Genomic DNA, 26682 nt, shown 5'->3' with positions numbered 1-26682 from the left:
CCTCATCAACAATTTCTTCTTTGTCTTTATGGAGCCCACGTTCTTTTTCTGCCAGGTTTATATTGGTCTTACCCAGAGACCCATTTTTGTCATCTTTTCTCTCTACATGTTCTCTACATCACTCTGAAGATTAAACCTTACTCATATAATCTGAAATTTCTGTTCTTATCTTTGACCTTTACTGTGACATTCAGACTGATACATGGAAGTTGTTACTGGAAAGTTCTACATAACCCCTTAATCCTCAAAGATAGTAAAGCTAAAATAGAAGAGTCTTACTCTTCAAATTCTCTTTTTCCCCTCCTCCAACTTGATAGACATTATCACTTCCTACAAAGTAGATGAAGGCAGAAATGAGCAATTTATCTCATACTTCTTACTGTACAACACTTCCACCCAAGAATACAAAAATTTCTGTCAATTTTACTTCAGTATACTTTTTTGAATGAAAGCATTTCTTTCCATATCAACCCTGCCCTATATAAGACCCTCATAATCTCTCATTTGCCTATTACAATAACTCTGACTAGTCTCCCTCCTTCTATCATGGAAATAGTTACAGTACTCAGGTGAGGAAAATACTAAAACAGGCCTACCAGATTTTGAGGGGCAATTATGGACATTCGAGCTATAACTCATTTCTTTCACTCCCTCTAAAAGAGAAAATCTGCGTTCAAGTTAGTGACCATGTTACTACCCAGAAAACTACAATAAATTTTTTGGTGTTAATTTTAATTTTTTAATTATTGAAATGTGATTAAACTCAGCAATTTTAGTGATTAAAGTTCCATGAGTTATGACAAAGATATATAGGCATTTAACTACTATCACAATCAGGATATAAAACATTTCTGTCACTCCAAAATGTCCGCTTGATTTCTTTTGCCTTCAATCTTTTTACTCCAACCCCTGATCCCTGGCAAATATGGATTTTTTTTTCTGTTGCTCATAATATATTTGCATTGTCTAATCATAAAATGGACTCATAGCACATATATTTCCATATGGGTGGCTCCTTTCATTTGACGTAGTGCATTTGAGATTCACTGATGTTGTGTGTAATGATATTTCATTCTTTCATTTAGCTGAGTAATTGTCCACTGTAGTATCTATTTTGTAATTGTTGTGTTTTCATCCTCAAATGTTTAACTTATTCTTTAAAACATGTGTTAGCTGCTGACTGTATCAGTTTGTTTCCAAACAGAATCTTGGAAGTCCAATGGCCTACACTGATTTTGTATTCATCTTTACATTATTTTCAGAACCTCAGGCTCAGAGGGTCCACGAGCCCTAATGGATTATTCACAGACCATGAAACCTAGTAGAGTTCCCACACTTGAACTTTGAGGAAACTGAGATTCAGAGAGATCACATTGCTATATGTTTAGGAATATGAATCTAATCTCATTATAAAGCCAAAACATCTTTTCCCTTTCATGATAGAATTTTTTTTTTTATGTGATGGAATGCATAGTGTGTTCTTTGATGAAAGGGAACATTAATTCATCAGGAGAATAAGATGGTTCATGGATAATAGTATCTAAAAGGAAGTTATTTTATGAAGAATATTGACTTTCATTAAGAAATCTAATAATGATTTTTTCACATAAGATGCAGAACATTTGTTCATTTAAAAAATTACACTCCAATATAATTATGACGTTAAAATGTGTCTAACTGAAAATCTTTAGGTAGTTAAGAAGGTAAGTATGATTCTCGCTTTGGGGTTAGATAAGTTGATTCAGTTCAGTTCAGTAGCTCAGTCATGTCCGATTCTTTGCGACCCCATGTACTGCAGCACGCTAGGCCTCCCTGTCCATCACCAACTCCTGGAATTTCGTCAGACTCATGTCCATTGAGCCGGTGATGCCATCCAACCATCTCATCCTCCGTTGTCCCCTTCTCCTCCCACCCTCAATCTTTCCCAGCAACAGGGTCTTTTCAAATGAGTCAGCTCTTCGCATCAGGTGGCCAAAGTGTTACAGCTTCAGTTTCAACATCAGTCCTTCCAATGAACACTCAGGACTGACCTGCTTTAGGATGGACTGGTTGGATCTCCTTGCAGTCCAAGGGATTTTCAAGAGTCTTCTCCACCACCACAGTTCAAAAGCATCAATTCTTCGGTGCTCACCTTTCTTTATAGTCCAACTCTTGCATGCATACATGACTACTAGATTAACCACAGCCTTCAATGGACAGACCTTTGTTGGCAAAGTAATATCTCTGCTTTCTGTCTAGGTTGGTCATAACTTTCCTTCCAAAGAGTAAGTGTCTTTTATTTTCATGGCTGCAATCACCATCTGCAGTAATTTGGGAGCCCTCAAAAATAAAGTCTGCCACTGTTTCCACTGTTTCCCCATCTATTTGCATGAAATGATGGGACTGGATGCCATGATCTTAGTTTTCTGAATGTTGAGCTTTAAGCCAACTTTTTCACTCTCCTCTTTCACTTTCATTAAGAGACAATTTAGTTCTTCTTCACTTTCTGCCATAAGGGTGGTGTCATCTGTATATCTGATGTTATTAACATTTCTCCCAGAAATCTTGATGCCAGCTTGTGCTTCATCCAGCCCAGCATTTCTCATGATGTGCTCTGTGTCTGCATTATAAGTTAAATAAGAAGGGTGGCAATATACAGCCTTGACATACTCCTTTTCCTATTTGGAACCAGTGTGCTGTTCTATGTCCAGTTCTAACTGTTGCTCTCTGACCTGCAGACAGATTTCTCAAGAGGCAGGTCAGGTAGTCTAGTATTCCCATCTCTTTCAGAATTATCCACGGTTTATTGTGATCCACACAGTCAAAGGCTTTGGCATAGTCAATAAAGCAAAAATAAATGTTTTTCTGGAACTCTCTTGCTTTTTTGATGATCCAAAGGATGTTGGCAATTGGATCTCTGGTTCCTCTGACTTTTTAAAATCCTGCTTGAAATCTGGAATCTCATGGTTCCCATATTGTTGAAGCGTGTCTTGGAGAATTTTAAGCATTACTTTACTAGCGTGTAAGATGAGTGTGATTGTGCAGTAGTTTGAACATTTTCTGGCAATGCCTTTCCTTGGGATTGGAATGAAAACTGACCTTTTCAAGTCCTGTGGCCACTGCTGAGTTTTCCAGATTTGCTGGCATATTGAGTGCAGCACTTTCACAGCATCATCTCTTAGGATTTGAAATAACTCAACTGGAATTCCATCACCTCCACTGGCTTTGTTCTTACTGATGCTTCCTAAGGCTCACATGACTTCACATTCCAGGATGTCTGGCTCTAGGTGAGTGATCACACCATCGTGATCATCTGGGTCATGAAGATCTTTTTTGTATAGTTCTTCTGTGTATTCTTGCTACCTCTTCTTAATATCTTCTGCTTCTATTAGGTCCATACCATTTCTGTCCTTTACTGAGCCCATCTTTGCATGAAATGTTCCCTTGGTATCTCTAAATTTTTTGAAGAGATCTCTGGTCTTTCCCATTGTATTGTTTTCCTCTATTTCTTTGCACTGATCATTGAGGAAGGCTTTCTTATCTCTCCTTGCTATTCTTTGGAACTCTGCATTCAAATGGGTATATCTTTCCTTTTCTCCTTTTTTTTAGCTTCTTTTCTTTTCACAGCTATTCATAAAGCCTCCTCAAGCAGCCATTTTGTTTTTTTGCATTTCTTTTTTGTGGGGATGGTTTTGCCCCGTCTCCTGTACAATGTCATGAACCTCCATCCATAGTTCATCAGGCACTCTATCAGATCTAGTCCCTTAAATCTATTTCCCACTTCCACTGCATAATCATAAAGGATTTGATTTAGATCATACCCAAATGTTCTAGTGGTTTTCCCTCCTTTCTTCAATTTATGTCTGAATTTGGCAATAAGGAGTTCATGATCTGAGCCACAGTCAGCTCCTGGTCTTGTTTTTGTTGACTTTATACAGCTTCTTCATCTTTGGCTGCAAAAATATAATCAGTCTGATTTTGGTGTTGACCATCTGGTGATGTCCATGTGTATGAGCCATGCTGTGTAGGGTCACCCAACACAGACGGGTCATAGTGGAGAGTTCTGACAGAATGTGGTTCACTGGAGCAGTAATGGCAAGCCACTTAAGTGTCTTGCCTTGAGAACCCCATGAACAGTATGAAAAGGCAAAAACATAGGACACTGAAAGATGAACTCCCCAGGTCGGTAGGTGCCCAATATCCTACTGGAGATCAGTGGAGATATAACTCCAGAAAGAATGAAGTGATGGAGCCAAATCAAAAACAACACCCCGTTGTGGATGTGACTGGTGATAGATGCAAATTTCGATACTGTAAAGAACAGTATTGCATAGGAACCTGAAATGTTAGGCCCATGAATCAAGGCAAATTGGAAGAGGCCAAACAGGAGATGGGAAGAGTGAACATTGACATTTTAGGAATCAGCGAACTAAAATGGACTAGAATGGGTGAATTTACCTCAGATGACCATTATATCTACTATTGTGGGCAAGAATCCCTTAGAAGAAATGGAGTAACAATCATAGTCAACAAATGATTCTGAAATGCAGTACTTGTATGCAATTTCAAAAACAAGAGAATGATCTCTGTTCGTTTCCAAGGTAAACCATTCAATATCATGATAATCCAAGTCTGTGCCCTGACCAGTAATGCTGAAGAAGCTGAAGTTGCGCGGTTCTGTGAAGACATACAAAATCTTCTAGAACTAACACCCCAAAAAGACGTCTTTTCATTATAGGGGATTGGAATGCAAAAGTAGGAAGTCAAGAGATAACTGGAGTAACAGGCAAATTTGACCTTGGAATACAGAATGAAGCAGGGCAAAGGCTCATAGTTTTGCCAAGAGAAGGCACTGATTATAGCAAACACCCTCTTCCAACAACACAAGAGAAGATAAGCCAGTACAAGATAGAAATATGAAATCTAAAGGAGTAGATGTGTAATGTCCAATTTAAAATGGCCAAGAAACTTTATGAAGGATATCTAAAATTATACCTGATTATCTTGCAATGGAAACAGTAGTAATAGCTTCTATTTTCAGTGGTCTGGTGTAGCTCTTCAGGTACTGATGTTTTGTGTTTGTATTGGGGTGGGGCAGTAGTTTGAGGGTTTTTTAAAAATTTTTTCTTGCTTCATTTCATTCATTCACTACAGTTTTTATTATTATTTGCCAGTGCTATATTTTAACTTCAACTTACACCTTATCCTGGATGGAAAAATGGCAACCCACTCCAGTATTCTTGCCTGGAAAATGCCATGGACAGAGGGGCCTAGTAGGCTATAATTCATGGGGTTGCAAACAGTCAGATACAACTGAATATATGACGCATTCACCTTATACTTTAAAAATGATCAGTTTTTTATATTCAAGTGCTAAACTTGTCTTTCTCATGTCAGTTCTCTTTAGAGATATTTAAGATATTGTCATTTTTACAAAGATTGCTTTGTAATAATTACAATTTTTTATTTGAATGAAAGACATGAGGTAAAATTTCCATTGAAAAGAACATGATGTTAGTATGGTTAAATAGCTGTACATAGAACAATGTCTAAAATGGCAGATATTTGTTTCTATATTGGTCAAATTTATGGTCTCTCCTTGATTAAATTCTTTACTTGGGAACCAGTTATTATTGTTGAACCTTAAGTTTCTTAGATAGTCAGATGAGATGGCATTAATGCTGGCTCTTGACTGTCCTTTTATAGCCATCAATTTACCATAGATGTTCTTCAGGAATTCTTAGAAAAAAAATTTTGTCTTTATAATGCTAAAAACTGTCTACTGATGATCAGCCCATGATTATTATAATAGCAACAATAGCAGTAATACATATGCTATTTAAAATGTGCTTTTAACTGACCATGATTTCATTATTAGCAACAACTTGTCCATAGGTTTATATATGGAATCTAAATTTTACTGTAATGCCACTATTTCAACTAACTAGCTATTAGACTCTTGTAGAGCTTATGAGATGAATAATATTACATTGATTTTTAAAGATTAGGAAAATGAGGTTTCAAATAATTGGGTAACAAATTTAATCTCTACTAAGAGATGGGGGAATAGACTCTGTTGAAATAACAGGTATTTATTTTATGCTAATTCTGTGCCTAAAAAAAATAAATATCTGTTGGTCAATAGAGAGTCTATTTGTCCATCTCTTAGTAGAGATGTAATTATGTTGCCTAATTTTTTGAAATCTCATTTTCCGAATCTTTAAAACTCAATGTAATATTATTCATCTCAGAAGTTCTGCTGGACTCTACATATGGACATCACCAGATGGTCAATACTGAAATCAGATTGATTATATTATTTGCAGCCAAAGATGGAGAAACTCTATATAGTTAGCAAAAATAAGACTGGAAGCTAATTGTGGCTCAGATCATGAACTCCTTATTGCCAAATTCAGACTTAAATTGAAGAAAGTGGGGAAAACCACTAGACCATTCAGGTATGACCTAAATCAAATCCCTTACCATTATACAGTGGAAGTGAGAAATAGATTCAAGGGATTAGATCTGATAGACAGAGTGCCTGAAGAACTATGGAGAGATTTATGACATTGTATAGGAGGCAGTGATCAAGACCATCCCCAAGAACAAGAAATGCAAAAAGGCAAAATGGTTGTCTGAGGAGGCCTTACAAATAGCTGAGAAAAGAAGAGAAGCTAAAGGAGAAAAGAAAAGATATACCCATTTGAATGCAGAGTTCCAAAGAATAGCAAGGAGAGATAAGAAAGCCTTCCTCAATGATCAGTGCAAAGAAATAGAGGAAAACAATACAATGGGAAAGGCTAGAGATCTCTTCAAGAAAATTAGAGATACCAAGGGAACATTTCATGCAAAGATGGGCTCAGTAAAGGACAGAAATGGTATGGACCTAACAGAAGGAGAGATATTAAGTAGAGGTAGCAAGAATACACAGAAGAACTATACAAAAAAGATCTTCATGATCCAAATAACCACTATGGTCTGATCACATACTAGAGACAGACATCCTGGAATGTGAAATCACATGGGCCTTAGGAAGCATCAGTGAGAGCAAAGCCAGTGGAGGAGATGGAATTCCAGTTGAGCTATTTCAAATCCTAAGAGATGATGCGGTGAAAGTGCTGCACTCAGTATGCCAGCAAATCTGGAAAACTCAGCAGTGGCCACAGGACTAGAAAAGGTCAGTTTTCATTCCAATCCCAAAGAAAGGTAATGCCAAAGAATATCCAAACTACCCCACGATTGCACTCATCTCACATACTAGCAAAGTAATGCTCAGAATTCTCCAAGCCAGGCTTCAACAATACGTGAACCCTGAACTTCCAGATTTCAAGCTGGATTTAGAAAAGGCAGAGGGCCCAGAGATCCAATTGCCAATATCCTCTGGATCATCGAAAAAGCCAGAGTTCCAGAAAAAACATCTACTTTTGCCTAATTGACTATACCAAGCCTTTGACTGTGTGATCACAACAAAATGTGGAAAATTCTTAGAGATGGAAGTACAGGACCACCTTATGTGCCTCCTGAGAAATCTGTATGCAGGTCAAGAAGCAACAGTTAGAATTGGACATGGAACAATAGACTGGTTCCAAATCAGGAAAGGAGTACATCAAGGCTGTATATTGTCACCCTGCTTATTTAACTTATATGAAGAGTACATCATGGGAAATGCCAGGCTGGATGAAGCACAATCTGGAATCAAGATTTCTGGGAGAAATATCAACAACCTCAGATATGTAGATGATACCACCCTTATGGCAGAAAGCGAAATAGAACTAAAGAGCCTCTTGATGAAAGTGAAAGAGGAGAGTGAAAAAGTTGGCTTAAAGCTCAACATTCAGAAAACTAAGATCATGGCATCCAGTCCCATCACTTCATGGCAAATAGATGGGGAAACAATGGAAACAGTGAGAGACTATTTTTGGGGGCTCCAAAATCACTGCAGATGGTAACTGTGCCATGAAATTAAAAGACACTTACTCCTTGGAAGAAAAGTTATGACCAACCTAGGCAGCATATTAAAAAACAAAGACATTACTTTACTGACAAAGTTCTGTCTGGTCAGAGGTATGGTTTTTCCAGTAGTCATGTATGGATGTGAGAGTTGGACTATAAAGAAAGCTGAGCACTGAAGAATTGATGCTTTTGAACTGTGGTGTTGGAGAAGACTCTTGAGAGTCCCTTGGACTGCAAGAAGTTTCAGCCAGTCAATCCTAAAGGAAATCAGTCCTGAGTATTAATTGGAAGGACTGATTTTGAAGCTGAAACTACAGTCCTTTGGCAGCTGATGTGAAGAACAGACTCATTGGAAGAGACTCTGATGCTGGGAAAGATTGAAGGTGGGAGGAGAAGGGGACAACAGAGGATGAGATCTTTGGATGGCATCACTGATGCAATGTACATCAGTTTGAGTAGGCTCTGGGAGTTGGTGATGGACAGGGAAGCCTGGCATGCTGTAGTCCATGGGATCACAGAGTTGGACATGACTGACTGACTGAACTGAATTATTTGCACTAAATTATGTGCCAGTCTTTGAGAAGTACAGTAGGAAACAAAGGTACTGGACTTTGAAATGTTTGATTTGAACAATCATGGAATGCCCAATGAAAATGTTTTGAGTAAGATATTGGTTTAAAACACTAGCTACTATATTTTTGAGATTCATTTATATTTTCAAAAATGATTTTTTTTTCCCTGTATTTCTATGCTGGGAAGAAGGAAAAGGAAAAGCAAAAAAATCTCAAACTGGCAGATCTGCTTATCATAAAGTTATTTTTGTTTTTATGCATTTTTTTTCTGTTAGAAAGTTAACTTATAGAGGACAAGGAAAATAACACGTCTTTCCAACTCTTCCACTTGTAAATACAACACTGCAGCTATAAACTGGATTGTGAGATATAATGTCCATTTTAAAGATAAAGAAATGGATTCTCAAACCCATAGAAAGTAAGTAGTTAGTCAAAATTGCAGATTATGCTCAATGTAACAATATCATCCAATAAAATCTTGATAATAGAAATCTCATTCCATTCTTCCTTTATACCATCTCTTCAATTTGCCTTTTTTTCTTCTTTAAACAGGGCTATAGTTTTAATGACACCTGTATATCCTAAGTGAGTGTTCCTTGAAAGCAGGACATGAACTAGTGAATGTGATTCATTTGGAAAGTAACCTCAGGTTCACAGGAGTGAGGAAAGCAAGAAAGAGCTAAAGAAAAAGGCTGAGCAAGGATGGCATCTCTTCTGGAGTCTTACCGCACTGTGATTGCAGGGAGACTCTCAGGAGTAGAAATGGCAGCATAGTTAGTCCATCCTTGAAGCCAGGGGGCAGGCTTTTGTCCCCCATTCCAGTCCATCTTTGGTGAAGGGCAGTTTTCCAAGGAAGTGGCAGCTGTGAGGAGCTGGCAGCCAGGTCTCAGAGCAGCTGAGATGGCGCTCCAGCAGGCAAGCAGTTTCTGTACGGGGCCTCTCCACCATCCACTGTGCATTTGTATTTTAGAGCACCTACAGTTCATAATGCTGTGCTGAATTTCTTTGAATTCACATCCGTGTATTTCCCAAGGCCATTGTGAGCATGTAGTGATTGCTAATGACTCAATATCAAATTACCTAGAGGCTCAATAACTAGTGAGCCAGAAAAGCCTATTTTGTAGAAAGATAAATGTTCGTTTTTGACTGATTGGTCAGTGGCTTATTTGGGATTACAGCCAGTGCCTTCATGTTCAGTCCTTCAGTGTAAACTTACTATGAAAATGCTGCTTATATAATAGCAACAATGAAGCCTATGTAAACTATTCTTTATGACTGTTTATCCCTAATTATTATGTGTTTTGGCATCATGGCATTATCAGGAAACGTGGGCAATCATCTAGGTATTTTTCCATCTGAAAAGCGTTGCTTTGAGCTCATGGTATGTTAGATTCCTTTGCCATTTTCTTTTGTTCTCTGTCACTGAAGCAAAAATGAGGCCTAGTATCCAGCACACTTTATTATAATCATTTACACAAGCCTTTTATCTGAAGAAAACATTCAATAACTATGAATTGAATTAAACCTGATGGGTTGGAATAAAGAATGCTAAATTTTACAGCCTGATTCTCTTAGATGAAATACATGTCACACATTCTTGATTACATTGATGCATTTAATAAAGGATCCACCCCCTCACCACCACCCCCCTCCCCACACACACACCACCTGCCAAGGCATTTTCGTTAAAGGGAATAGAAAAGCAGAAGTTTTTGTTTTTCTCCCCCTGATTTGCTTCTCTCTGGCTATGTTTACACTGACATCTGAAATAACAGAGTCCAGCACTGAGATGCCTGGTTGAATGTTAAATGCAGTGTGTCTCTGCCACCCTAGTCTATATGAAGGGGTATCAGTATTTTATTTGAAACTGTACGTCAGTTTGGGTTTGTTTTATCCTATGATTATCTAAATTAGGGTCTATGTTTAGCGAGACAATAACAGCCACAACAACCCACAGTTTACTAAAGCCAAGGAAAACTTTAAAAGAAAAGTCACAGATGAAAGAGATGATGCTTCCCTCTTATGTATAGTCTTACATGCTTTTGTTTACCAGCTGAACTTTAGAGGAAAATGAGAGTATTTCATCCAGAATAGAACACACGATTATAATTCAGCAGGGAAATATGGAATAAAACTAAAAAGAATAAGAAAGGCAACTAAAAATTCTGGTGTAAAAATATATCATCATAAGATACTATTTGAAAATTACTTAAATCAGTAAATAGTTAGGTTCCATTCCTAACAAGCATAATCTTTAATTAGGAAATAAGATAACTAATAACAAACAGACTTTTATTTTATGGGCCTTTTTAAGAAACCATAGCTTATTTATAGACAATGAGAGGCAGTAAGTGTATCATTTTGACCATAGGCACCACGTCTTTAAAAGTCATGTTTGAGTTTTAAGAGACATTGAAGATAGTTTCAATATATTTCTTTAAAGACTAAAGAATGCTTTAAAAATGTACTTATAAAATATGTATAGTATCATTTGGGACCTAAACAACTGAAGGAATTGTAGAGAAGTGTGAAGGAAAATAGGAATATACCACATATTTACAGCAAACAAGGTAAGTGTAAGTTTTACAACTTTATTGTTTGAAAGTAATGAAAAGAATTTATCTCTGTAATGCATTGATTTTTTTCTTATAACTTGAATGTAGCAAGTTTATTTGAGAAAAAGATAGATTCAAAAGAATATGTCATGTAAACATTTTTAGGGTTTGCATGTTTTATTACATCTGCACTGACTTACTAAAATGAATATGGTATCATCTATCCAGATTCACTAGACTATGAGTCAGTTGGAAAACAAATAGCTCTTTTTAATTAGGTGAAGGTTTATCCCTTTATGTGCTACAATTATTTGCTTCAGGTTTTAACTATCTTTAGTGAAATATTTTTCCAAAATATTTTGTGTGTGCATGTAAGAGTAAAGAGTATGATGAAGACAATTTGGGCATTAGGCATCATATTACAACTCATGGACTTTGTCCTTGACTGTGGTAGAATTTTAATTCTATCACCTAACATCTCTTCTTTCTTTTGTTTTTGGAAGTTGCTTAAATTCTGGAAACTTTTAAAATTGAAATATAAGGGTAATGCTATATATCTCCTGAAATTATCCTAAAATTTAAGTTTGAGCTTATACAAGGATCCTAGCACTCATCCATTCCTTGGATGGTTCAGGATCATTACAGCAAACATCAGTTGAAAGATTAAGATTATTCCTCATTCCTAGTCATCTCTCCTCCAATTTGTTCCCTTTAATTTTTTGTGAGCCTTGGGGAATCTTTTTTTTTTTTTTTTTTACCCCAAGAAGGAAAAAGAATTAAAAACCAAACACACAAAAACTTAAAATAGTTTAATCACTATACTAATAGCCTGCAATGTGTTGTTCAATAAGTAGTCACTATCCATATTTAATTTTAATTAAAATTAAGAATTCAGTTCTTTAGTTTCACATTTCAAGTGCTTGATAGCCACAGTAGCAAGTGGCTAACGATATTGGTGCAGAGAACAAATACTTCTATCATCACAGAATGTTCTGTTGGGCTGTGCTGATTTACAATGTTTAAAGTTTTATTTGTATTGTGGAATTTTGAAGATGAGTGGAATGTGGCTCTTCTTGTAACTTAAGTGTAGGGAAAAAATAGATATTTGGGGAAGTGCTTGGAAGAATGTAGAAAAAAACTCAGTAATGCAGATGATGAGTAATCTGAATAACACTAGAAACTTAAACAGTTCAGGACTTAAAGGAAAGAAGGATTGATCTGAGACATAAAGCATAATTAGTATTTGTGATCTTAGTGTATGAAGCATGATAGAATGTAGCAGCATGTACCTACTTGCTGGAGAAGAAATGGGAAATGGGTGAATTTATGTGTACAAGAACTCTTAATATTTTATTTTAAAATGTCTAGTATCTTACAATGAATATATGTTACTTTAATAATCCAAATTATATTTTTATTCTAAAAGAATCTTGGTATCTTTGTAATACTTGAAACCTTTTGTTCCTCTCATCTTCAAATGAATTTGTTTTCATCTGTTTCTATTCTCATCTTTTCACTGAAAAAGATCTCTTCTCTCACCCAAGGGTAATACATTCTTTAGAGCTTGAATATTCTTCATTCCTATCTCATCTTAGACATTGCTTCATATTTGCTCTTTTCCAGTCTTAAAACTTACCTTCTCTATTATTTTCATTAATATATGTAAGAGTTATTTCAACCTCTAGTTTGATTCTATCTTTGTCACTTTTCCAAATTTTCTAAAAGAATTCCCTCCATTTGTTATCTATAATTCCTCACTTATAATTTAATCTTCAACTCTGAAATTCAGTATTTCCCCTCACTATTAACTGGGAATATCTTTTACCGAGATCTCCAATTACTATTGTCAGTGATTACCATTGTCAATTCTAGCAGACTCTTCACAGTCCATCTTTTTCTTGGTTAAATAGGTAAATCTAGTGGACAACATATGCTGATCACTCCCAAATCTGTTTCCACCCCAGGTCTCTCTGATAGATACCACATACACAACTGACTGCGTATGTAATTGATTATTAAATGTTTCCATCGGGATGTGCTACAGGCATCTCAAACTTAGCTTTAATACTAACTGATCATCTCACCAAAACCCCTTCCTTCTGCTCCTTCAGTATTTTTTTTCTGGTCAGTTGCACCACCGTGTATTCATTTTCCCAAATGAGAAGCTTAGAAAGCTCTCCAAATATGTTTGGTTTTAGCAATGACTCTTAGATCCTTAGAATTCCTCCAAGCCATGTTACCTCCACCATCATTGGTTTAGTGAAAGAGTAAACTTCATCACAGTCTCTAACCTTTTTATTTTCACTGTTTTCAACTCATTCTTTGCACTGCCTCCAGGCTAATCGTTCTGAAATTCAGATCGGCTATATCATTCTGTTTCCTTTTGTATTTCCTTTATTTTTAACTTTTCTGCTCAAGCTCTCTGGTAGTTTCTCTCACTTCTTAAAGTAACCATTGCTTAAATAATTATGTTTCCTGTTAAAGCAACACACAGAATCTCCAAGGTCTTTGTAAGGTACCAAGGATCTCCAGAAAAGCACCCAGGTCAGACACTTCTGCAGTTTGACCTTCGCTGCAGGCTGTCTCAGGGTCACTACTGCTACCAAAGTGTTAGGTCCTGGGCGTACCACTTCTCAGTTAAATAGTGGTCCCAGATAAGATCCATTCTCTTCTATACAGCATTCAAAGAGTCTAAATAAAATTATAGCTAAGTGTTATCAAGTATATTTATTAAAGCTTTGTGGAGAACAAAAAGTCAGCAAGGAAAATAACAAAGGTAAAGATTTACTGTTTTGTTATTTCAAATCTTGCTGCCTTCTTTGCTTTTAAACAAGCTTTAAATCTGGACCTTTTAGGCCAGCATTTTATGTGAAAGAAAAGTAGGCTTCTCATGAAGCATTAGCCCTGCTCTGCTGCCCTGTGAATGAACAAGTCAGGAGCGATGTAGCTCTGCTGTTTCCATCGCCCTCTGTCTGTGCAGGTGCTAATGCCAGCATCTGGCAGCACTTGAATGTGGACTCCCATCATTGTGGGGGTGTAATTCACATCTAGAAATCCAGTAAGAACCAGGGTTGACTGGCACTATCCTGGCAGAATAATCTTGATAATGTGCAAGTTATGTTGAAACTTTCTTATAAAGTATAATACAGGCATACCTCATTTTATTGTCTTACTTTATTGCACTTTGAAGATACTGTTTTGTTTTGTTTTTACACAAAGTGAAGATTTATAGCAAACCCACGTCAAGCAAGTCTGTTGATGTCATCTTCCCAACAGCATTGCTCATTTAGTGTCTTTGTCACGTTTGGTAACTCTTACAGTCTTTCAAACTTTTTCATTATATTTGTTAATGATGTGTGATATCAGTGATCTTTATCACTACTACAATTCACTGAAGGCTCAGATGATAATTAGCATTGTTTAGCAATGAAGTATTGGAAGGTATGTTTGTTGTTTTCTAAGACATAATGTTATTGTACATTTAATAGCCTACAGTATAGCATAAATAAAATTTTTATATGCACTAGGAAACCAAAATGTTCATCTGACTCACTTTATTGCAGTATCTGTGTTATTGCAATATTCACTTTATTGCAGTGGTCTAGAACAAAACCTGAAATACCTCCAAGGTATGCCTATATGAGAATAACATGACTCTACATTTAGAAGAACTCAATGACTATGCCCTGGCCATTGTGAATAGGAAACTTGCTCTTCATAATGTAACTAGGACCCATCTCAATGGACAGTTGGCTCAGTGGCCTAATTATCATCAATTTCATCATTAAGAAAGGCTTGTTAGTTATTCTCAAATTACTTTCTTAGACAGTTTCCAATATTCTATCAGTTTATTTATGCCAAATAACACTATACAGAAAATTAGTTAAAAAATTTGAAGATAAGTTTTATAGCAAATTTGTAGGAGTTGGGGTGGGCTGGAGCACGGGAAAGCCACTTTTTGATTACAAACTAGATAGTCGTTGAGAATCTTACATTTTAGAAAACGTTGTAGAAATGCATATCTCTAAATTTTGTCTTTACAAAATGAGACTGATTCTGTAAGAATTATGTAAAATATGGTTTTCTTCCGTTAGTTCCTAAGTGGGTTGTCTTTTTAAAGCCACCCTGTTAATTGGCCCTATGTGAGTATCTACACTACATAATTCTAATAATCTGGAGTCATCTAATAGAACTGGATATTCCTAGATTTTCAAAGTATTCTCTCCAGCGTATCTTCAAAGTTAAATTTAATTGCAATCAAAATATTTTACTAATCTAACACCAGTGAACTCTGAATTGAAATTTCTACCAACAAGTCTATGTCTTTTGATCAGAGTCAAAAAGAATCTTTGAAATCATGTAGCTTATTAATTTATAAGTTTGTTTATCTCACTTGGGGGAATAATTAAAAAGAAACTGATATAAACCTGAGGATCAGGGTTTTTAGAAAATTTTTTAGTTGTTGCTGGTGCTGATCGGAGCCAGTTTGGGAAGAATAAGTCCATTCCTTCCAGTTTATAGAAAACTGAAATAGACCATGGGAGGCAAAGTGACTTCCCCAAATAGTGTTATATAAAGAACCCCAGGGATTATTTAAAAGAATGGAAACTGTATGCATTTCTGTGATTTCAGTATAATGGAAATTGACTAGGAATATTTTCTGCTTCTTGGATGTTGTTAGACCAAATTCTGAGTAAATTTTGTTTGCTTGAGATTGCTGTCATAAATTGAGGTGATGCTAATATATATGTGTGACAAGAGCAAGGCATATTACTGTCAATAATAATATGCATTTTATAGGTTACTTTCCATATTCCTCAGCATGATATTTTCCTTCAGTGTACATCTTTGTGGTTTTATAAGTTGGATTTTCAAATGACATTGTAATGCAGCATTTTGTTTGAAAAATATACTCACTTGTTCCATAATGCAACACTCCTAAAACATGAGCTATCACTTCTTAGGCTGCTGCAAACTCATAATAATGCTAAATTCTTGCCAAGTCAATAGATTCAACTAGAGAAACGATTACATGAATCATAAATCATGACAGAGGACCCATATAATACCTTACATTTATTTTGAAATCCAAAGAACCACGCATTAAAATAAAAGCTAAAGCTAAAGCTTATAGTGATCATTACCAATTTCTGCTTGTTGATGTCCCTCGCTTTCTAGCCAACACCTCACTGATGATAATAAGCACTCTGGAACATTTACATGGTTCAGAATGCAGCTCTCTGTGCTCTTGGTAGAACAGCACTATAGGTCTGTAAAGAACGATGTGTTTACAATAGTAATTATTTACTCTAATGCCGAATTGAAATGACAATGCTCTCTTTGGAAAACCATGACTCTACCGTTATTTACTGGTCCTAGCAAGAACCATTTAGCTTTTAGACAGCAGACAATCCTTTTGTTTTCACCATTGTTAAAATATCTTTTAAAATATACCAGTCAGTGTACTTTCCTCTGCTTTGAAACTTTACCATAAGGTCCACTTATGGTCTTACATATCAAGTGAGTAGCAGTCTTTGACAGTACCATCTCTGCTCCTAAAGAACCTATTCAGATTCGGTGTGACCACTGCAAAATGAGAGATAGAAACAGAACATCTCTAAGGAACTTGGAGCTCTGAAGATCTGTATGTTTCTGCATGAGAGGTTAGGCCACATCTGTACTGGCCCCTGTTTATCATCTTAAATTTCTAGTGTCAAACCACTTCTGCTATCTTTAGACTTCTTGTAAAGGCAAAGAGGACTTGCTAATTAATGGAGGTTTAATCTTAATTTGCTAGTAGGAAAAAGAGTCAGAACTGCAATTTGGTGAGCACTACAGTTGATCAAGTGATGTCAATGAGTACTATTTGACAACAAACCTTGTCAGCAATGTCTGCTAAAATGCTTCTTTATTTTACATTCCCTCTTATATCCACTGGAGTTTTCTGGTCTTGTCTGCCATCCTAAATTTCAGAAACATAGAAACAATTCAGATTTTCAACAGTTGGGATTTAGTATTTTTATTCTTGTGTTCCTATCATGCTGTCAGGAAAATGGGCAAATGTATACAGATAATCCAGTCTATTTAAATTTACCCTGATATCACAAGCTGGAATCAAGATTGCCAGGAGAAATATCAATAACCTCAGATATGCAGATAACACCACTCCAGTGGCAGAAAGTGAAGAGGAACTAAAGAACCGCTTGATGAAGGTGAAAGAGGAGAGTGAAAAAGCTGGCTTAAAACTCAACATTCCGGAAACTAAGATCATGGCATCCAGTCCCATCACTTCATGGCAAATAGATGGGGAAACAAAATGCAAACAGTGACAGACTTGATTTTCTTGGACTCCAAAATCACTGTACATGGTGATTGCAGCCATGAAATTGAAAGACACATACTCCTTAGAAGAAAAGCTATGACAAACATAGATAGTGAATTAAAAAGCAGAGACATCACTTTGCCAACAAAGGTCCATGTAGTCAAAGCTATGGTTTTTCCAGTAGTCATATATGGATGTGAGAGTTGGACCATAAGGAAGGGTGAGCACTGAAGAATTTATATCTTCGAACTCTGATGCTGGAGAAAACTCTTAAGAATCCCTTGGATGGCAAGGAGATCCAACCAGTCAATCCTACAGGAAATCAACCCTGAATACTCATTAGAAGGACTGATGCTGAAACTGAATCTCCAATACTTTGGCCACCTGATGCGAAGAGCTGACTTACTGAAAAAGACCCTGATGCTGGAAAAGATTGAGGGCATAAGGAGAGGGGGACAACAGAGGATGAGATGGTTGGATGGCATCATCAAGTCAATGGACATGAGTTTGGGCAAACTCTGGGAGATAGTGAAGGACAGGGAAGCCTGGCATGCTGTATTCCATGGAGTGGCAAAGAGTCAGACATGACTTAGCCACTGAACACAACAACAACAACTGGGATGTTTTATAGTTATTATGGAGAAATGACTTTGTTTCAACTGTTTGGGGGTGTGACATGCTATTATTGCTTTATGCATTAAAATAATATTCTTAAATATTGATTAAACTAAAAATAAAAAATATGTGTAAGATATAAGGAATGATGATTCAAATGCACATCCCATTGACTCTTGGTCTAAGAAAATGGTAATCATTCCCTATGGAATCTTCCTTCTAGTCCTCCTGAATGTCATTCCCTTTTCTCTCTGCTCGGGTAAAATTAAATAATACACTTCGTACTTAACTTTTGCTTTGCTTTTTGACTTTTGCTGCATGGCTTTATATGCTGAAACAATGCAATGTTTAATGTTTTTATGGTTCTAAATAGGAATTATATGTACAGAACTGTCTTTATAATTTTTCTTTAAATTGAACATTATGTTCAGAAATTCATTCTTACTGTTGTTTAAGGATGCAATACATTCATGCTTACTGTTGTCTCAGTACAGTATAATGTCACAATTTATTGATTGATTCCTTTGCTAATATACATTTAGGTTGTCTCCATAAATATTCAGTCTTATTATGAGTATTTTTGTCTAAGTATTCCTGTGTTAGAGTTCTTAAAATATTCACATGTTGAATAATTGGGTTGCAGGTTTAGCTTTGTGAGAGAATATCACTTTGTTTTCCAAAATGATTGAAGCCCTTGGCACTCATGACATCATTTTATAAATGTTTCATTTGCCTATTTCTGTGGGTACAAAAAGTTTGTTTCATGATTTTAATTTTATTTTCCTGATTAATTTTGAGGTTGAACATAATTTTGTTTATTTGCTGCTTATGATGAATCTTCTAGGACATGCTTTTATGTGGATATTTAAAACCACTTTTTCTATTGAGTTGTGTGTGTTTTTAATAGACCTACAGGATCTCTTTGTATATTTTGTGTACTAACCCATCTTTTCCCAGTTTCTGGGTTATTTCTTTGATATCATAAGACTTTATTAATCATTTCCTTTTGTATATGTAACTTTTTCTTAAGATACGCTTTCCTAACTGACAACATAATGATAACCTTCTATATTATCTGTTAAAAGTTGTATAGGTTTTATTTGATCTTTATATTTTAACCAGCTAGTTTATTTGTATAGGATGTGAGGGAGGAGCTCAGTGCCATAATTTCCTAACATTAAACAGTAGTCTCGGTAACATTTATTAAACTCTATCTTTTCTCCATTGACCAGTTATAAATCTAATTCTATATTCAGTATAATTCAGTATAATTTGAGTATAACTCAAATCTAATTCTATATAAATCAAATTCCCTATTATGTGTGGGCTTTTGTTGGGGGCAGGCAAGGGGGAGGAGAGTGCTGTTCAGTTGGTTTATTCTTTAAACAATACCAGATCATTTTAATTACTATAACTTTCTAATACTTCTTGCCATTTAGTAAGGTAATTCTTCCCACATTTTTGTTTTTCTCAAGAGTGTCTTACCTATTCTCAGATCTTTGTACTTTTATTTACATTTTTCATTTAGCTTTTTAAATTCAAAAAAAATTTGAAATGTTAACTGATATTGATCAAGCTGCTGATCAATCTTGGAAGAATTGATATCCATATAATATTGAGACTCTTGATGGTATATTGTTCTGTTCATGGTATATTTTCTATATTTAGGTCTGCCAGTAGATTATATGTCTATAAAGATCTCATTTTTTTGTTAAATTTTTATTGTGAACTTTCTATTTTCAATGATATTAAAAGTAACATCTTTGAAAAATTACATTTTTAAATTAATAGATTTTGTTCTGAAATTCTAAAATTAGAACAAAAATTGTCATTACAGAGTATTGAATAGAGTTGCCTATTTTATATGGTAGGTTTGTATTAGTTATCCATTTACAACTAGTAGTTTGTATATATTAATCCCAATCTCTCAACTTATCCCCTGGTAACCATAAGTTTATTTTCTACATTCATGGCTCTGCTTCTGTTTTGCAAATCAGTTCATTTGTACTCATTTTTTAGTTCCACATGTCAGTGATATCATATTTGTCATTTGTCTTCCTGTGTCTGCCTTATTGTACTTCACTCCGCATGGCAATCTTTAGGGCCATCCATGTTGCTACAAATGGCATTATTTTTGTTCTTTTTAATGCCTGACTAAAAGTCCATTGTATATATGTACCACATCTTCTTTATTCATTCCTTTGTTGATGGGCATTTAGTTTGCTTCCACATACTGGCTATTGTAAATAGTGATGCAATGAACATTGGGGTGCATATGTCTCTTTAGAATTATGGTTTTCTCTGGATATATGCCCAGGAGTGGGATTGTTGGGTCATATGGTAGTTGTATGTTTAGTTTTTTAAAGAACCTCCCTATTGTTCTCCGTAATGGCTGTGCCCATTTACCTTGCCTCCAATAATTCAGGAGGCTTCCCTTTTCTCCACATTCTCTTCAGCATTTATTTTGTAGATGTTTTCATGATGGCCATTCTGACTGATTTGAGGTGATACCTCATTGTAGTTTTGATTTGCATTTCTCTAGTAATTAGTGGTGTTGAGCATCTTTTCATGTGCTTTTTGGCCACCTGTATATCTTCCAGACTTATTTTGATAATGTTGACCATTGTGACAGTTACTTACTGTTCATGTATTTTGTAGAAAAGTCTGCTTTTTTTTTCTCATGATTAGACTGAGGTTATGAATTTTAGGGAGAAAGACCACAGAGGTAAACAGCAGTTTTATAAAGGACACTTACTAGCTATGTGATTTAAGACTGTTGATTTTCACCTTGATAACTTGGCTGAAGTAGTAGTTACTCAGATACTCCACCATTGTAAGTTATTCTATTTAATTTATTCCATTCCCATTCTGTACTTTTGGAGGTAAATCACTGTGTACAACCCATAGTTCAGGACTGGGGAGGTAAGCTTTTTGTTATAGTGACTAGAAATTTGTATTATTTTTTCCTTATAATCACATTGCTGAGCTGTTTCATTACTAATATTTGTCTAATTTTAGCTCTTTTTTAAAAATATAAGCCATAGCATCATCCATAAATAATATCAGTTTTGGTTCATACATTCCGATATTTATTTCTTTTAATTACCTTCCTGTGTTGGCTAGATGTCTGAGGACAATACTTAATAGAATTGTAAGTATTGAATAGCCTTATCTTTGCCCCTGATCTAGCTGCATTTAGTTTATAGTGATCCCTGTTAATTATGCTAAAGAATCTTACAGAAGCAAGTATGTAAAGACACATTTTCAAACAAAATATGATAGGTAGTATTCTGTTGCAGTGATTATAATTAAAAAAAAAAAAAACTCAGTTTTTTTTATCATCATTTCAAGTGACCTAACATACACCACAGATGAAAATCCTGAAAGGAGGTATACATGTCTGTGGGAAGCTACCTCCTCTCTTGTCTCCTAAGGTTAGCTGGTTCTTCTCTCTTTGCGCCCCTGGAAGTTCTTTCTCTCCCTTCTTCCCAGCCTTCATTCTCCTGTTTCTTACATACAGTATCTGTTCTTGGCCCTACTTTACACTTTCTCCTCTAGGTATTCCCATTTTCCTCTCATGGCAGCTTCTCCCACTATGTTTCTTTTTGTCAGTGAATTCTTTCTTTGAAACTCTATCCCCATATTCCACTGCCTGTGAGATACATGAGCATTATTCAATCAGATGATCCAAGATCCAGCCAACTTTTTCTCTCCTTCTTCCTAACATTCACATAGACACGTGAATCCTATTATCCCTCTCCCAGTTACCGGGCTCAACACTTTGAAGTCATTTTGACTTCTCACTTTCAAACCTGGAAGAAAACTTTAGTATGTATATAAAGGTACACATCTAGATACTGAAGATACAAAGATGAGTATGACATACGCTCTGCATTGATGGACGGTTCACAAACAGCCACTGCATCACGTTTGGATAAGAGGTCCAAAGATACACAAGATACAAAGATTCTTTCCTGTTTGTTTCTCCTTTTCAATCCCTAATATCTCTACTAAGATTTAAATGTGGTTTTTACATTATTTCTGTTCCTTACACAGACAACCTCACTTGTTATGTGTATATATATATATATTTAAATATATTTATAATATTTATATATACTGTAAAGTATACATATACTTTGTATACTTTATATATACTGTAAAGTATACATATACTTTGTATACTTTATTTATATATACTGTAAAGTATACATATACTTTGTATACTTTATATGTACTGTAAAGTATACATATACTTTGTATACTTTATAAAGTATATGTATACTGTATAAAGTATATGTATACTTTACAGTATATATATAAAATATAAAGTATATATATACTTTATATATTTATGTATTTATACTTATAATATTTATTTATATATTTTATATATATGTATGTGTGTGTATATATATATATATATATATATATATATATACACTGTAAAGTCAGCCTTTTACCAATATTACAGTTCTGGTAACATTTCTATCTTGCTAAAGCATCTTCAACTAGGTGCTTTCAAGTACTGACCCTGACATTCAAAGCCCTCTTCAAAATGATGGTGTTTTTTTTTCATGTGTATCATCAACACCCTGTTAAACTTCCCGAAAAAAGCATTCACTGAATTCAGTCAGTGTGACTTGAGAGTAAGGTGGATGAACTTTTACCTGATGCAAATTTTTTTCCAAAAAATAGGCAAAGTAGACTATTAGCCCTTCAGGTTTTCTGTAGTAATGCTCCCATCTGCTTGCAATGTTTAATTCACTAACTCAAGTAAGGGAAATCAGAACCGTTTTTTTTAACCTGCTCCTGACCTATTGTACTCTCATGGGGAAGTCTGCCTTTTGTTGTCTGCTTGCCTATAAAATAGTAATCAAAATGTTTAATTCCTGAATATCAACAGATGAATTATATTCATTGTGGATAACCTGACTTCAAGTACTCTTTGATTTAATCACACTGTGTAGTAGAAGCTCTCATTAGCTGGAAGTAAATACTGACTCCTCTCTGCTTTCACTCTTTCTCCAAGCAATTTGCTGCCCTGTAAGAACACTTTTAGATAAAAAAACATAATATTTTCACTTTCTTGGAAATTTCTGGACAGTTATTTCTTAGCTACTTCTGAGCTGATAAAATTTTATTAATTTGAGGAGCTAATGCTAGTTGTCTGTAGCTTGGAGTGAGGAGCAAAAATGACAGGAATAGAGAAGGAAACTTTGATGTTTTCTCATATTCTGTGTCAACCTTTAAAAAAAAAATAGAAATGCCTTGCTATTTATTGATGTGACTATCAAACAGCAGGTATTTAATTAAGATAAGTTCTGAATTTAGCTTGAATTGGCACTATGCCTTCTATGTATCTGTGACCTTTGGGTATATTACTTATTCTGTCTTAGCCTCTGTCAAGTGTAAAATGGGCATTAAATATGATTGCACTTAGAACATGCATCAAACATGTGGATAAAGACTTGTAATATAAAGAGAGGCAAAACACTAGCAATATAAATCACATTCCCTAACTGTAGCATGTTAGAAATGGCAAATCTTGGGTCCCACTCCACTTGTACTGAATTGTGAACCCTGCGGATGGGGCTCAGATATCTGTGTGTGTTAACTAGACCTTCAGGTAATCCTTAAGCCTGCTGCTTTCAGAGAACCAGTTTAGTCAAAGTATGAATCAATGAAAACCCTTAGGCTACAATTATGGGAAGCAGCAGAGAATGATTATATCTTCTATGGTTGAGGAAAATTTGAGATAACCAGTACTTTTGAGCTGGTAATTTTATCATGAATATGAGAGGCAATTCAAAATAGATAGGTTAGCTTAGTTTGGAAAAATTAGGAGATTTTGTCCTGGAGAACAAGTTGAGGATGGGACTTATGTCACCATGTCACACTTAGGGAATTAGAAGTTTGTTAGGACAGGAGAGACAGGGAATTTATTCACTTGAAAAAATTTCTGTATGTTTCCAAACTGCAACATAAAACTTTTTAAAATATCAAGTCAGATTTTTGTTTCACCATAAAATTTCCAGTAGCTGATGGCTTAGTGCTGGAACCACATCATCGAGAGAATTGTTAGATTGGTTTATTTCTCTCCCCCAGTTCTTATTTCATTGTAAGAAAGATTTGGAATGACAGACTAATTATAACTCAGGTAGGATTTCTTGGCTCTCCTCTTGTGGTAGCAAGGATTTGAAACAACAGACTGGTTACAGATCAGTTACAGTTCAAGTAGACAGATCTTTCATTAAACAGACTGCAGACAGTACACTTTCGAGACATGGGAGCAGACCAGCCCCGAAGAAGGGGCCGTTATTCCTCTTGGATTCTCTCTTTATGCTTCCCATTTCCTCCTTTTGGTTCTGCCCTATGCAAAATAGGGCTTGTACCACCAAACAGGAAATGGAATGCAATTAGGGAAGGGGGCGTGTCTAGGCACATACAAAATAGGGTTGTTACATATTCATTTAGGCAGGCATGGACTGAGTTTTGATTGATGGCTGTAAATTATATAACAGACTCTGTTGCACATGTCTTTTCCATAATTCAGTCTGCTATAACAAGATTGTGTATGTATAGAATATTTATGAACCCTTAACAGGCTCCTGGCTGCCTAAGGTTACTTGAGGACACAGCTGTGCATCAAGGGTGCATGTGCAGGAGTTGGAGAAGTCCTTATGGTTTGTTTGTATCCACTGTGTGCTGAGGGCACATGTGCAGGGGTTGGAGAAGTCTCTGTGGTTATTATTGTAGCATATCTGTGGGCTCTCTTGGGTGTCTCTGGGGTGAGATTTTGAGATCAACTTGCATCCTTTTCAGCAAGGCCACCTCTCCTTGCTCATGCCTAACTTCCTACCTAAGAGAATAATAGAAACCTTGGGGTGAGGTGGGGGAATCTCTGTTCTCAAGGTTTTGGGATTCTTAAATCCCTAAACGAAGTGAGATCAAGGAAAAGATGAAGTTGAAAGTCCGTCATTTACAACAGGTGTAAATTCTTTAAAATGTCATTTAGTTCTCTTAGTCACTTAAACATTTGTAAATGTTAAATATTTATGTGTTCCAAGCTCTGTGAATTGGAGCTGACCTACTTTTGAGGTATGCCTTTCTTGAATGAATTATTGGAAGATTAGAAGAAGAAAAAAGAAACCACAAACAAGCATTAGTGGCAAATGAAAGAATGTTTTCCAGTGGAGTGCTCCGCTTGACTTCACCCAGCACATTCGTGATTGCCTCGAGGCAAAGAAACGCCTCTTCACTCCTGACCCTCAGCTCTGTGTTCTGCCCTGCTGTTTCCCCCACCCTTGGCTAGGAAACTGAGATCCTGTTAACATTTGCATGTTTTATTCTGACTTTGAGGCGTGAATTTTGTTAGTTAAATTGTCAACTTGTATGGCATGTTAGGACAGAATGATTCCAGAACGGCTCTAAATTGTTCAGCAGCCTTCTGGGCTGTTATGTTAACAACATCACTGTCTAAGGTAAGGAATCCAGTTCATGTGTGTGTGTTTAATAATTTTCTTTTCTTCCTTTTATCTTTAGTATGTATCTGTTACTAAGTTTAACATCATGGGTAGGGGAGTCACTAGGCTTTGGACTTAATGTCTCAAAGGTCAACATCAAAATACAGTTCTTAAACTGTACCAAGGAATTTATTTTTTTCCTCCCACATCATTCATTTGCCAAAAAATTCCATTTATCTGTTAATTTTTATTGCTCTATTATTATAACTGTTCTTAATCCTAGTTAAGAGGACTATATTACATGTATTTTATATTATATTGTGTGAGTCTTCCAGATTTTCCTCATTTTACACTCCAGAAACCTGTTTTTGTTTTCTTTCTTGGTTTTTTTTAAGCAAACTTCCCTACATCCTCAGGTACTTTAAGCTCCACACGTTAAGCACAGCTCCTCTTCCTCTTGATCACACCAGCTCCTCAGACTCACAACTTGTGGAGAACAATCTGCCCACATTCTGTGTGCCACAGAGTTTCAAAGCAAATGTGGCATCTCCTAAATCCCTAAGATGATTTCCAATCCAATACTTGATTTCTGTAAAAAAATAAAAAATAAAAAAAAATTTTTTTACATTTAAACCATATCTTTATTGAAGTGATACATGGATATATATTAAAAATATAAAAATTTCTGCATAGCTTACTAGAGAAATCTAGTCTCCCATCTCCTGCCCTAGAAGCAACACTTTCAATTCTTAGCTATTTCTTTTCGAATTTGCCCCCAGATTTTTAAATAACTTGTGTGTATACACATACATATATATACATATACATATGCATATATATTACCTCCACCATAGTTTGGCCCCAGGTAAATAGCAGGGAGGGAACACAGCTCCACCCATCCACAAAAAAATTGTATTAAAGATTTACTGAGCATGGCCCCACCCACCAGAACAAGACCCAGTTTCCCCCTCAGTCAGTCTCTCCCATCAGGAAGCTTCCATAAGCCTCTTATCCTTCTCCTTCAAAGGGCAGACAGACTGAAAACCACAATCACAGAAAACTAACCAATCTGGTCACATGGACCACAGCCTTGTCTAACTCAATGAAACTATGAGCCATGCTGTGTAGGGCCACCAAGATGGACAGGTCATGGGGGAGAGTTCTGACAAAATGTGGTCCACAGGACAAGGGAATGGCAAACCACTTCAGTATTCTTGCCT

This window comes from Muntiacus reevesi, chromosome 6 (genome assembly GCF_963930625.1).
Source record: "Muntiacus reevesi chromosome 6, mMunRee1.1, whole genome shotgun sequence".
NCBI lineage: Eukaryota > Metazoa > Chordata > Mammalia > Artiodactyla > Cervidae > Muntiacus > Muntiacus reevesi.
This window is presented reverse-complemented; position numbering follows the sequence as displayed.